Source organism: Pelmatolapia mariae, linkage group LG13, assembly GCF_036321145.2.
Source record: "Pelmatolapia mariae isolate MD_Pm_ZW linkage group LG13, Pm_UMD_F_2, whole genome shotgun sequence".
In the NCBI taxonomy this organism is placed as follows: domain Eukaryota; kingdom Metazoa; phylum Chordata; class Actinopteri; order Cichliformes; family Cichlidae; genus Pelmatolapia; species Pelmatolapia mariae.
Genome location: NC_086238.1, coordinates 14,361,261 through 14,373,414, shown reverse-complemented (window position 1 = coordinate 14,373,414; position 12,154 = coordinate 14,361,261). Strand labels below are relative to the sequence as shown.

The 12,154-nt window shown below is 35.7% G+C and overlaps 1 protein-coding gene across 1 annotated transcript in view; it reads right to left on the bottom strand.

Annotated features, from left to right (window-relative positions):
* Positions 1–159, bottom strand: part of LOC134639848 (neurexin-1a) — a 253,513-nt gene extending 253,354 nt beyond the window's left edge. The window contains exon 1 of the mRNA XM_063491308.1: positions 7–159. The gene's annotated coding sequence lies outside the window, so the exon portion shown is untranslated. The remainder of the gene's footprint in view (positions 1–6) is intronic.
* Positions 160–12,154: the final 11,995 nt, after the last annotated feature.

The window sequence follows — 12,154 nt, the reverse complement described above, 5'->3', positions numbered from 1 at the left end:
AATTACCTTAAATATTCTGTCCTCCAAGTGTATTTTCTGCTAATAAAAACACAACAGAACTACAAAAAAAAAAAAAAAAAAAATCAAACCCACGATGTGGTTAGTGGGAAGAAGCGCGGGGCGAAAATCCAGTTATCTTTGTGGAAGAGAAGGTGCAATCTGGTTTCCCTGTTGAGCTTATCCAGCGACTGTCAGGAGCCACAGACAGAGAGTATCACGTGTCTCTCCGTGATGTCTACCGGGGAGGGGCTGAATGCAGTACCGTGGACAGCGCCTCTGCGAACACAAGCATCCATCCACGGACATTTATGGCACACGCAACTTTGGAGCTAAACCTCGTGAAACTGATGCGCTTGATTAATTGACGCACAGAAGCGGCCAAGGATGGTTTTAAACACACGAAGTGATGTCTTTAAAGCAAACTAACCGTGTGTATACGAGTGTGTAAGCTTACAGATCTTAAAATCGATTTTTTAAAATTGAATTATTGCAGCGGATCAAGCGTAAAGATCGTGAATACGGCTAATCAGGGGCTGTCACTTCAGTTGTTATTAGTAGATCAAACTGAATCCGGATCCAGGGGTGTTTAATGCCCATTTATCAAGCAGAAATTCAATTTACCCTATCAAACTATTTCATCAAGTAGCTCACATTCACTTTTTTATGCCTGTATATTAAAAGTCCACTGTACGTGACGTCGTCTACTGTATTTTATACTGTAATGGAAAAGAGCATTTCATACTATTTTTGAGTTCTCTGAGTGAAAGCTAAATATCTGTTTTGACAATTAAGCTGATATAATAAACCAAAAATTCTAACGATGAATGTCCTCCATGACAATAACTACTGAAAACACTGTACTGCTGGACACTGGTAACCGAGTGTAATTGCTGGTGTGTAAATTACAGGCATGCTAGCACTACAGGTTGTTCTCAGTGAGGCACGTAAAAGTTGAAAAATGAAAAAATAACCACAAAAAAAACCCCTGCTCAGTAGCAGAAAACAGTAAAGAAAAGGTCAGGCATAGCTTAGAATTACATCTTATGAATGTGATGAACAAACATGATAACATTTTTCTGTTGATGCTTGTCTCAGCAGGAGTTGTTGTAATATATTTACACCTCTACTGGAGGGTAGTTTTTTTCTCCTTTTCATAGGAGTTGACGTGATCTGATACTTATATTTTCCACAGTATGAAAATACAAAGAGCTCAGTGCAGATGTGCACTCCTGATTGTGGTGGCAGCCTGCTAAATCTATAGCCCTTGTGACCCTAAAGAGTAGACATTGCTAATGCATTCTGCACCAAGCATGCCTGATGCATGTTCTTTTTTTTCACACAAGGCAAGCCACGCACAAGAATTTCAAGGCTCATGTCTGGTGCAATTCTCGTGCAATCAGTCTTTTAATTCATCGGTGAGACGCTGTCTTGGGTGTTTCATGTGACCGGTAATCTCACACAAAAGCAAAGTGAAAAGCAATAAAGGTGTGAAATTGCATTGTTATCCTTCCACCTTCCTTTGAAAGCATCAAACATTTTTTTGCACTGTTTCCCCAAAATCTCAAAAGCATTATCTGAGACACTGAAAAGTTTAAGGTTGTATAAGGATGCGAGTGGGCCTGACTGGTGATGGGGTGCAGATAACTGGTGGGTAAGGCCACTTCAATGACTTTTAGCATTTTGTTCATATATTGCTATTTTTTTTTCAAATTATTGTCTTTATTTATATGCACACTACTATTCATTTTCAAAGTTATAGCTGTCTTAAATACGTTACAATAAAGCTACCACTACATACATCCCAGTAAACATTTTGGAACTAGATTGTTATTAAATTACAACACATGACTTACCACATTAACAACATAATTTGAAAAAGTACATTTAAAGTTGCACTGGTCTAAAGAATGTTATTTGAACCCAAACCTGGTCGCTGGAAATCATCTTTACTCTGCTCAATTTTACAAGAGAAAAAAAAAGTGTCACGGGGAATGGACTATGTCACTGCAGGATTCAAGGTTTACCAAAAACTGTTGAGGTTACAGCATTGCGCGGGTACTGTGATGACAGACGAAGGAGAAAAAGGAGATAGTGCATTCAAGATTAATAGAGGTTTAAGCTTTCTGGGCCATGCACCAATAAGATAAGAAAGCTTTTGGTTTCATTAATAATAATAGCTCACTTTCTGAAAGTAATCCAAGTGCAAAGTTCAAAAACAAACTGAACACTAAAAAAAAGTTATTTCTTAGAAAAAATTCAGTAACCTATTATTTTGTTAAGCTTTACTCTCAGTTTTCTTTTTTTTTTATTTGTTTCTGTATCCATTCTTCTTTCCCCGCTGCTGCATCTCTTTTTTTAATGTAACTGGATCTCAGCAACCATGACTCACAGCATCCAGACTTTTAAGATTAAGGTTTTGAAATGTCACATACTTCTCAGACATGAAAAATGTAACCAGTGGGACAGATGGTGTTGATATGGAAAAAAAAAACACTTTCCATTTTACTGAATACTCTAATCCACCTGTTCATATTTCTTAAATTCTCTTGGCACAAAATCACTTAGCAACTGAAATGTATACTCTGAACCAAACATCTCCGAATGTGAGATTTGTCAGAGCAGTTTAAGCACTATAGGAAACTGTGAACTTATCACTACATCCTCTTTTCTATCCACGGGCATGTCGAGGTTTAAAGATACAGACGTGCAGACAGAAAAGCCAAAATCAAAGGTTTAAAATGTAAAGTTCACGAACCAATGGAAGATGTTGCTGTGGCCATCTTTTATATACAGTCTATGGTGTGCGCTTACATGGGCATTGTTTTGAAAACTAGAGCTGCACAAGTACAGGTAAAACATCAAACTCCACAGAAAGCCCTGGATTCAAACACAGATGGGGCATGTGAGGTTTGAAAGTTAACCACTGAGCTAATGTGCTGTCATGTTAACAAATGCCACTTTATCATCTGTCGAAAATAACGCATCATTAAAAAATACCCAATAAGTTCCCAACTCTGGGCTCTGATAATGAATAACCCATTATATACATCCTGAGTCCTTACAAATGCAGATAAATTTTGAAGGCACAGAAAAAGCACTGGTGTTTTGAGACCATACTTCATGGTTCATTGCCTAATTTAATGCCTCTTTTGCCTCTTACACTGATGGTTAATCCTGTATGCAAGCAAAGTCTTCTCAGATGTGATTGGTCAATAGAACTCAGACAGCTGGTCTGCAGATGGAAACCAAAGAGCTTCTGTTACCAAAAACATATTAATATGCAGATATCTGTTCAAAGAGATGGAAAACCTTTTATCCAAACTAGTTAACACAGTGTCTGGAGCCTCAGCCTTTGCGGATTTGATACAACTGTGTGCAGCCCTCTTTTCACAGAACAAACCAGTAACTGGAAGTTAGAGGCAAGTAAAACAGTTTTTCCAAAACAGCAGCAGCAACAGTGATCCCATAATGATGTGGTCTCAGACAACTGTGGAAAGAGAAACACATATCTGAGAACAGTACAGAAAAGGGAAAAGATTAACATGGAAAAAAAAGAACAGAGAAAATGCAAAGAGGAAATAAAAGTGCTCTTTGAGTATAAGGCATTTTCAAGAAAGAGGCAAGAAACAAGAAGAAAACCACTCAACAACATTTGTGAGCTGTACATCAAATGAAAGGTTGCTAGAGGAATGTTTAACAACATCTCTAAAATATTGTGGAAAAAAATAGTAGTTTGTTGCTAACAATTGTTTTAATATTGAGTGGAAAATCTTAAATAAACTTGACTACCTGACCTTTTGACATTTTTTATTAATAGTAATCTCAACTCATCAGTTAACAGTTGTGTTCTTGTAAACATGCACATTACTGTCCTCAAAGATCTGAGGAGTGCTGTTTATCTGTCAGTAAAGATCAACACAGACCTTTCCATGCATGTAGTGTAATAACACCTTTATATCACCGTATTATTTCTTAGACTGGATACTTGGTTGGCATTACCTCCGTCATCATGTAATCAGACTGATTAGCTATCCCATAGGCCAGAAACCACATGCTTGCTCTTTCACATATAGAAAAAGAGCAAAACAGATTATCTGTGAAAAGCAAATAGGTGCATCTTTTTAGGTGACTATAATCTTGTAAGACAAAGATTGTTGCTTCTTGCTTGAGCTAGTCTTGTTAGATTTTTAATTCTCTTTATCATTAAAAACTCCTGTTTTTACATTATATTTGGAATACCATGCAAGATAGATAATTCACTATCAGGTCCTGCACATGCACACAGGTGTTTTTTTGTTTGTTTGTTTCCTTGGATGGTAAAGCCTCGTCTGTAAGAGGATGTTGGGGGATAAGTATGATAGATAAAGATATATGATAAAATTAGGGATGACGCAATTTAATTTAGCTTCTCCAGTCTCAGATTTCTGGAATCATTGATGCTGGCTGTAACAGTCACTGTTACAATCATGTCTTTATGGGGCACTTTATTTGTGTAAAGGATGTAAGCAGAACCACTCTAACTGTGCAGTGTCTAATTGTGCAAAGGAGATCTTTGCGGGTCATTGGTTTGTCACATAGATGCTGAGTCATTATATCCTGCAAGACACCCCCACTGAGTGACCTCTTTTTGACACTTCATCAGAGTGACTTATGAATAAGGAAGTCTCCTCACATGTGGAGCAAAACTACTGAGCCGGGTATGTAGATATGAGGGACCAGAAGAGACATCGAAATAAAGAAATCTGTGCAATATATATTTGCAAATAATTGTACAACAAAATATGCATTTGTGAATTCATTTAATAATTAAAAAAAATATATTTTATTTATTTAAACATTACTAAAGTAATTTATTATGTTTGTTTATTATGTTTGTTATGTTATGTTTTAATTAAAAAAAAAACTTTTTATGACTCAGTATTATAAATTGAGTTAATAACCATTAATAAATACTTCAAATCATAAAAAAGAATTAGATGCTATTGGATAAAAAGAACCTAATTTCAAAAAATATTTCTGACATTTAAAATGGCCATTTAACTCCTTGAAAATCCATATTTCCTCACTCCATTTCCCTTTCCTGTTAGCTCGCGGATTAGCTAATATGTTAGCAAATGAATTAGTTTTGGGATTAACTACTGGATTAGCTGTCATATTCTGAAATCCCGAAGCAATGCAAATTAGCCATGCAAATTAGCCATGCAGTGCAATGCTAACATGGCTAACGCTAGCATCACTGCATATAGCCCTGCTCTTTTAAGATCATGTTACTTTTGAAAATATTACATTGCAGCAGTACAAGCTAGCTACCCTTTTAGTAAGCTAAAGTATTCACAAATAAAGCTTGAAGCAGCTCAGACTATTAGAACCAGCACTGAGCCCTGTTACATTCATACACAGTGTTAGACCAGTGGCTGCAACCTACAGCCTTTAAACACGATTAAAATGATGTCTGTAAACACATCAGTCCAGATGTTACCACATTACTTTCTGTTAGTTAGTGTTAAAAGAATTGGGACAAAGTGATTAAAATAATAGCTGTCAGTTCTCTCATTCCTTATATTACTGCCCTCTGCAGAACCTGGAGATGACACTATTGATTTAAGTTCATTTAGTTAAATATGAGCGTGCACACATTCATTCTTGACTGGACATAGATGATGATCAAGATCCACGTGCACTTTTATTTTTTACATGCTTGCTGTGTTTATTAATGCAATTTGAAAATTAATACACAAAACCTGGATGTTTTATGAATTCATCAAATCCCAGCCTCTTAACACAGTATGCTAAATCTAAGCATTGAATTTCCAGTATATTCCAATGAGTATAATTTAAGCATTCACTGCACCTACAGTACCTACACCTAGTCAAATGTCTGGTAAAGATACAGATAATGAAATTTAATTATTAATAAAAAATATGCATAATGAAAGCATTTATCCAGTTTGGTACTTTTCTCTGTATGCCCTGCTTATAAACGCCCTAAATGCTGTGATATATACAGTAAATGAAAATCATTTTGACAGAGGTGATAAAGTTATTAAATCACTGCTGATATTTTGGTTGATGTTTACATTTTCAAATGATTTTTGTGTGTTGACAACATCTTGGGACTCCTCTGGGAGATGAGGACACACCCACATCTGTTCCATACCATAGTCATGGAGGATGTTACGGCTCTGAGTCAGCTTTGTGGCATCAGACACCCACACAGGAAAATCAGCACCTGGACTTACGCAGGAGAGATTGCCTCAGTGATGACTGACTCTGCGTCATTGACTTTACCTCCTAATCTCTTTCTCCTCTAAAACACAAAATCACTCAGAAGAAGTTGTGTAAATTTACTAAGAAGGAAGTCTGTAACTTGTACACATTAGTGGTTTTACTTGTTTTATGAGTTATATTTAAGAAGAGTAAATAATTCATATAAATAGTGTGTGTTATTAATATGAAAAGTGTTTTTCTTTTTTATACATATATCATATCATCATCTTATCATCTTATGATGTCCACTCTAACATGAGTTCACTGTATGAGTTCAGTTTTAGTCTTCAACTCCCAAGAATACCAGCTGGCTCAATCATCTTTTTTTCTGTTGATTGACAGAAAGTTTACACTGGTTTTCTTCTGAGAACTGGTGCTAAGGCTGAAAATAAGAGAAACGCCAACTGAAAAAAGTATATATATTAAAAAAATCTCTTGATGGATGAATTACAAGCAAGGATATGCCCAAAAGTTTAGTTCCTCTGGCCTTTTTTTTTTTTCAAGGAAAATTGTTTTATCACTCATCCAAGTGACTTCTTCAGTCTCACAGATAAATGATGAAATGTTTTTCCACTGAAAACCATTGTGTACAGTTGAATTCAATCGACTTTTTTGTTGATTGAATCAGTGTTAGAATCTGAAATGCTCACTGAAGCTGAGAGAAAACGAAGGTTCTTGCAATATAAATGAAACCGACCCCTTTCATGAGTGTTAGTTCTATAACCGATTACAAATCGTCCTCCTAACTCCCAAACTTGTTTGTTGTTTTCTTTTTTAATTTCTACTTTTAGTTGGGCCTTGTATGTATAAAAACTAAGGATTACCTTTGAACAGAATGGGTTTATCTTGCAGCACAACACAAACTTGCCATATTTTATCACATTTTAAAGCGCTTAACTGAGCAGAATGAAGGTGCAGAAAAGCACCAAAGTGTAATTTCTGCATATGACACACAGTCTCAGACAAATCATACATGACCCACCATTTTTCAAAGACTCCAAACTTTTTTATTATAAGTTGCTACAGCTGTAGAAAAGGGCAGATTTCTGGCTGACCTTAATCAGTGGTCATTGCTCTTGCTTTGGAACTGCTGCATGGAGGATGTAATAATGTTTATGATAAGTGGTAAGGTTTGTGTCCTTGTCAGGATTAAGCCATCCTCAGCTTCCAGGTTGGGAAAAGTGGAACAGAAGATATTCAAGTACATCTCTCCACAGATGCTGTAACAGTGTGTTGAAAACACTTGCAGGTGAATTACATCACTGATTGACATCCATTTACTTAAAAGTTGCTGAGCAGTGAATAGCTGGAATATATAGTTTATAATTTCAAGAGTGTAGTGTATAAAATAGAACCATATATGCCAGATGTGGTCAGATGCTTGTGTGATTTTAACAGAACCCTACAAAACTGTTTTTATTGAGTTTAATTCTTTTTTGTGAACTTTGTGAAGTATTTTTTAATGGATTAATAATTCGTTTTGAAGAATGTATTTATAACTAGTGTTTTTTTTAACTGAATTATTAAATAATGATCTTTAAATATATACAAAAAAAATTATTTGTAAATGGATTTACAAATGCATATTTTATTGCACAATTCAGAATTCTTTATTTTGATCCATGTGACTCTTCTGGTCTCCTGTATGTAGATGCCCAAAATCTCTGGCCTGCTCAGCCATCATTAAAAAGAAACACCTGGAGGACAGATGCAATATCGGGTTTTAAATGAGATGAAAGTATTACCAATTATGCCTCAAAACAATGTGAAATTCTGCATTTCCATTTCACAGAAAACACTGACTTGTTTGGAGTCTGAATCTGGTTTGTATCCATTGTTGATCGCGTTTTCTTATGCTGCAATAGCTTGCGTTCAATTAAGCTGATTATGAGAGTAAAGCAACAAGTGTGTGGTTTTGGATGACCAGTTTGACATCAACAATTCACCTTTTGTCTTTTAAAACAATCTTTTAACTTTACTAATAAACAGTGAAGCAGCTGGAATCATGCACAGTGGGCAGAAAAAAGAAATTGTTAAAAAAAAATAAATAAAAAAGTCGCAACTTGTCTTTTTAGTAAATGTATCCAACACACAGAAGTCCTCATCTCTCTAAAGTAGCTACTTTTTTTCATAAGGTTTTCACCACTCACCAGCTGGGACCATTTTTCTCTCCCTATTGAGAGCATCTGTATCCCTGAGATTAAAGCTGATTGAATTTAGAAATCTGTATCATTACAGTTATTAGATTAGGAGAGAGGGAAAAGGACACTGCAACTCTGAATTTCATTTCAGAGGAATTAATGAAACGTAGGAGTGTGGACCACAAAGAGCTGGTCACATGTACAGCTTGGATGAGATTACTGATTGTATTGACTCTTACATAATGACCCTACTGAAGATGCATGAGAAATGCATTAACATGCCAAAAATCTGATTAAAAGCCAGATTTCAAAGCCTGGCCAAACAGCCTGGAACAAATTGCCTCTCTCCTTATTGACATAAGATCCAGGGATTACTGAATCAATGGATTTCTGATTCTTGCTATTCTTTTTGCATTTTCTGTATTTAAAAAAATACTTATTTCTTTTCCACAGTTGACAAGCGTTCCAAAGTGTGAAATTAGATTAACAAACATGTGTTTTATTAATCCAACTTTCTGATTCTGTCTGAAGATTGCTTGGCAATGGGTGCCTGTGCAACAGGGTAGAAAGGGAACTTTGTAATTTCCTTCTATTGAAAATGTATCTCTAATACCTGGATTATGTGGTTGTTAAAACGACGCCACTTTTACCTGTGTGAACCCCATCACCAGTCAAGAATCAGTTATGGTCTTAATATTGCACCAAGACATCAGTACTGGTGCAGCAGTATTCTTTAGTATTTCAAACCTTGGAAAAGCAAAACGTGTGTAATAGATTTCCAATACTTTGAAATTTCTGCATTCCAAATGCTGGTGTCTGCACAAGTCATTAAAGCCACATTTTCACCACAGGCACCAAGGTCTAACTTATGTTCAAATAAATATTATACATCACACAGCATAAATAAACCTCCCTGTTCAGGGGATGACTTTTTTTCTTTTTCTAAAAGTGCTGAAATTCTCACCAAATATTATGTGGAGAAACAGCTGTTGCTTCTTCATGCTTCATTGGACTAATTTGCTGAATCTTTGCAGGTGTTTCTACTGCAGTGGAAATCAAAAAGTCCTGGGACTAAAAGGATGGAAAATCGGTTTCCGAGAATGTTAAATTTCCCAAGAAACACACACATGGACTAGATCATGTGCAGAAAAATTACTTGGCTTCAACACTTTTTTCAGCTATCAAATCTAAAAGATTTAGTCTCATTATCCATGTCATTTATTATGACTAAAACAAACAGCTTAAAAGTATACTAACCACATGCACTGGTGTCAACTAGCTCCTTTATGACTCTAGTTTAAATGTATATGTAAAAAAACAGCTTTTACATATTTTTACAGTATCTTGTTTCACACTGAATCCAATACGAGCTGTTTTCCTGATCTCCCGATGCCAGTCCAGCATCTCCCAACAATTTGTGCAATCTCTCCTGAAAGGCTGGGTCAGTAGATCACATAAGATCCTCTGAAGCAGTCCAAGACTCCTTCTCTTACGAAGGATGAAAGATTGACTTTCCTCTTCCGAGTCTTCAGCCGCTGTTATCTGAATCCTTCATGATTACCATGCCATATGCATAAGCAAACACGCAAGCAGTTGTTTACTTTCAGAATTAATTTGCAATCATGTGTGCATAAGAGTGTGTTTTTATCTATTTTGTTCATATTTCTGTTAAATAATGGGCATTAGGCATTAAACCTTTGCCCTGGTCATATCAGCAAATAGGTATCAATCCTCTGTGAAGAATGCCATATAGTTCCATATTTTTCAGCTTTAAAAATAACACAACTAATGCTTTTGACATTATAAAAGTGAACAGGCTTATTTTTGTACCAAAGTGCATCATTACTGCCTTTTAAAAAAAATTCACTTTGTGCCAGTCTGTGTTTCTTGGACCTTTACAAGGTTTAATCAAAACTGAACGCGATTCAGTCTAAATTTATTCCAGACTTTACTGAACAGTGAATTTTAAGACAGCTAATCTTGGTTCATGAGATCTGTATGTGCTGGAAAGGGAATTACAAAGGAGCATTTATATCACTGGCCAATATCTGTAAAGCATATGATAATGTGGAATAATATTCATTGGAGTGCAAGCTGGTGTGAAATGGCCTGATAAGATGAGAATGTTGACACACCTGCTGATCACAAATAGTAATCCCGGCATTTTATGGCAGTTTCTTGGCCTTATCATTAGGGATTGTCGCTGCTATTGACATAAACAGGCTTCTTACTGAATACAGGCCAAACTCTCCCAAAGTAGAAAAATCGCCTTGAAAACATGAATTGCATTTGAGTACACGTTCAAATGTAACTTCCAATTTGATTGTTTAGTGACATTTATTTATATCACTTAAGTTTATTGTACGTGTAGTATACCTACTACATGGGTGGCAAAAAAATAGTTTTTTAATTAGTTATAAATGACAGTAATCTGTAAGATATTACCACTGTCAGTCGATGCATTAGCATTGTCAAGTGTATATGCACTGGATTCAAGATAGTAGTTGTCACACCAACAGTGGCCGTGCTTATAAAAATATAGGCAATAATATGGTTTTTAAAAATTGCGCACATATGATGTATATTGTGTTTCAGGGTAGATTATAACAAGATAAACTCATTTCTGTTACCCTGCAAACACAGGGATTTCGATTTTCTTTTAAAAAAACAGCAAAACTCTTATAACAGTATTTGAAGATTTTTAAAGTAGTGTGCTATGGTTACAATTCGAATACATCCCCATGGCAGCAGTGTAACTGGAGTGTAGTCATAAGGGGCCAGCCAGGCACACACACTCACACAGAATCGGTGATTAATGGCCACTGAACTCTGTTGTTCTTGTGCTTAAAGATTTCTTGTCATTCACTTCATTAAACAGTTAGATGAAGTAGTTTTTCAACAGAATTGCTGAATGCACCTTGCTGGAGAAATTCTCATTGAGTACAAGGGAGTATAAACACAAAGATTTCATGGATGTATAAAAGGCAATACAATCAGTGTGTTTCAGATATTTTTCTCTACATACTGGCCATAGTTCTCTAAACTTAGTCTTTATTCTTTATATCTGTTTACTAAAAACAGATTTGTTACATCATTTAAAAAAAATAAATAAATGTTGGTGACCCAGTGTTTCTTTAAAACCATTGGAAGTTAATATCACACTGTGATAGAATAATCTAAGGGAACACAAATTAACTTGTTGTTTATGCCATGTTGTTACTTCTTAGTAATTTTATGAGTTAATTGAGTCTTTTAGAATTCAGTGAACACTGATTTTCTTTTGGTTTGTTTTGTTGTTTGTTTGATTGTTTTCCCATATAAGTTTTAGTGTAGGATTCAGTAAAATCAGACATTAGTTGATCCTGGATCCTTTCAGGGCCACTACAGCCAGCATAGCTGAAATAGCATTCATCTGGTGGTTGCTGTTGTGAAGCTTAAGCAAGACCGTGACCATGAGGACAATGACAGCCATTCAATGGAACCACAGCATTATCATTAGAGCACTTCAACTCTTTGTACATCAAACAGCATGTTACTGTCAAGACTAACATCAGGCAACTACTACTTCATGCTGGTTTAATGTTGTTCAACTAACTGCCAAATAGTATTTTTTTTATGCTTATTTGTAAAACAGGCAAAACACACTATGTCATTTTGGTGTCATTAGCTTCACCAGAAGAGCAGTTTACTGTACTTTCTTCTCACCAAGAGGTTAAAGCACTAATGACTGAAGGTACTAAGTAAGG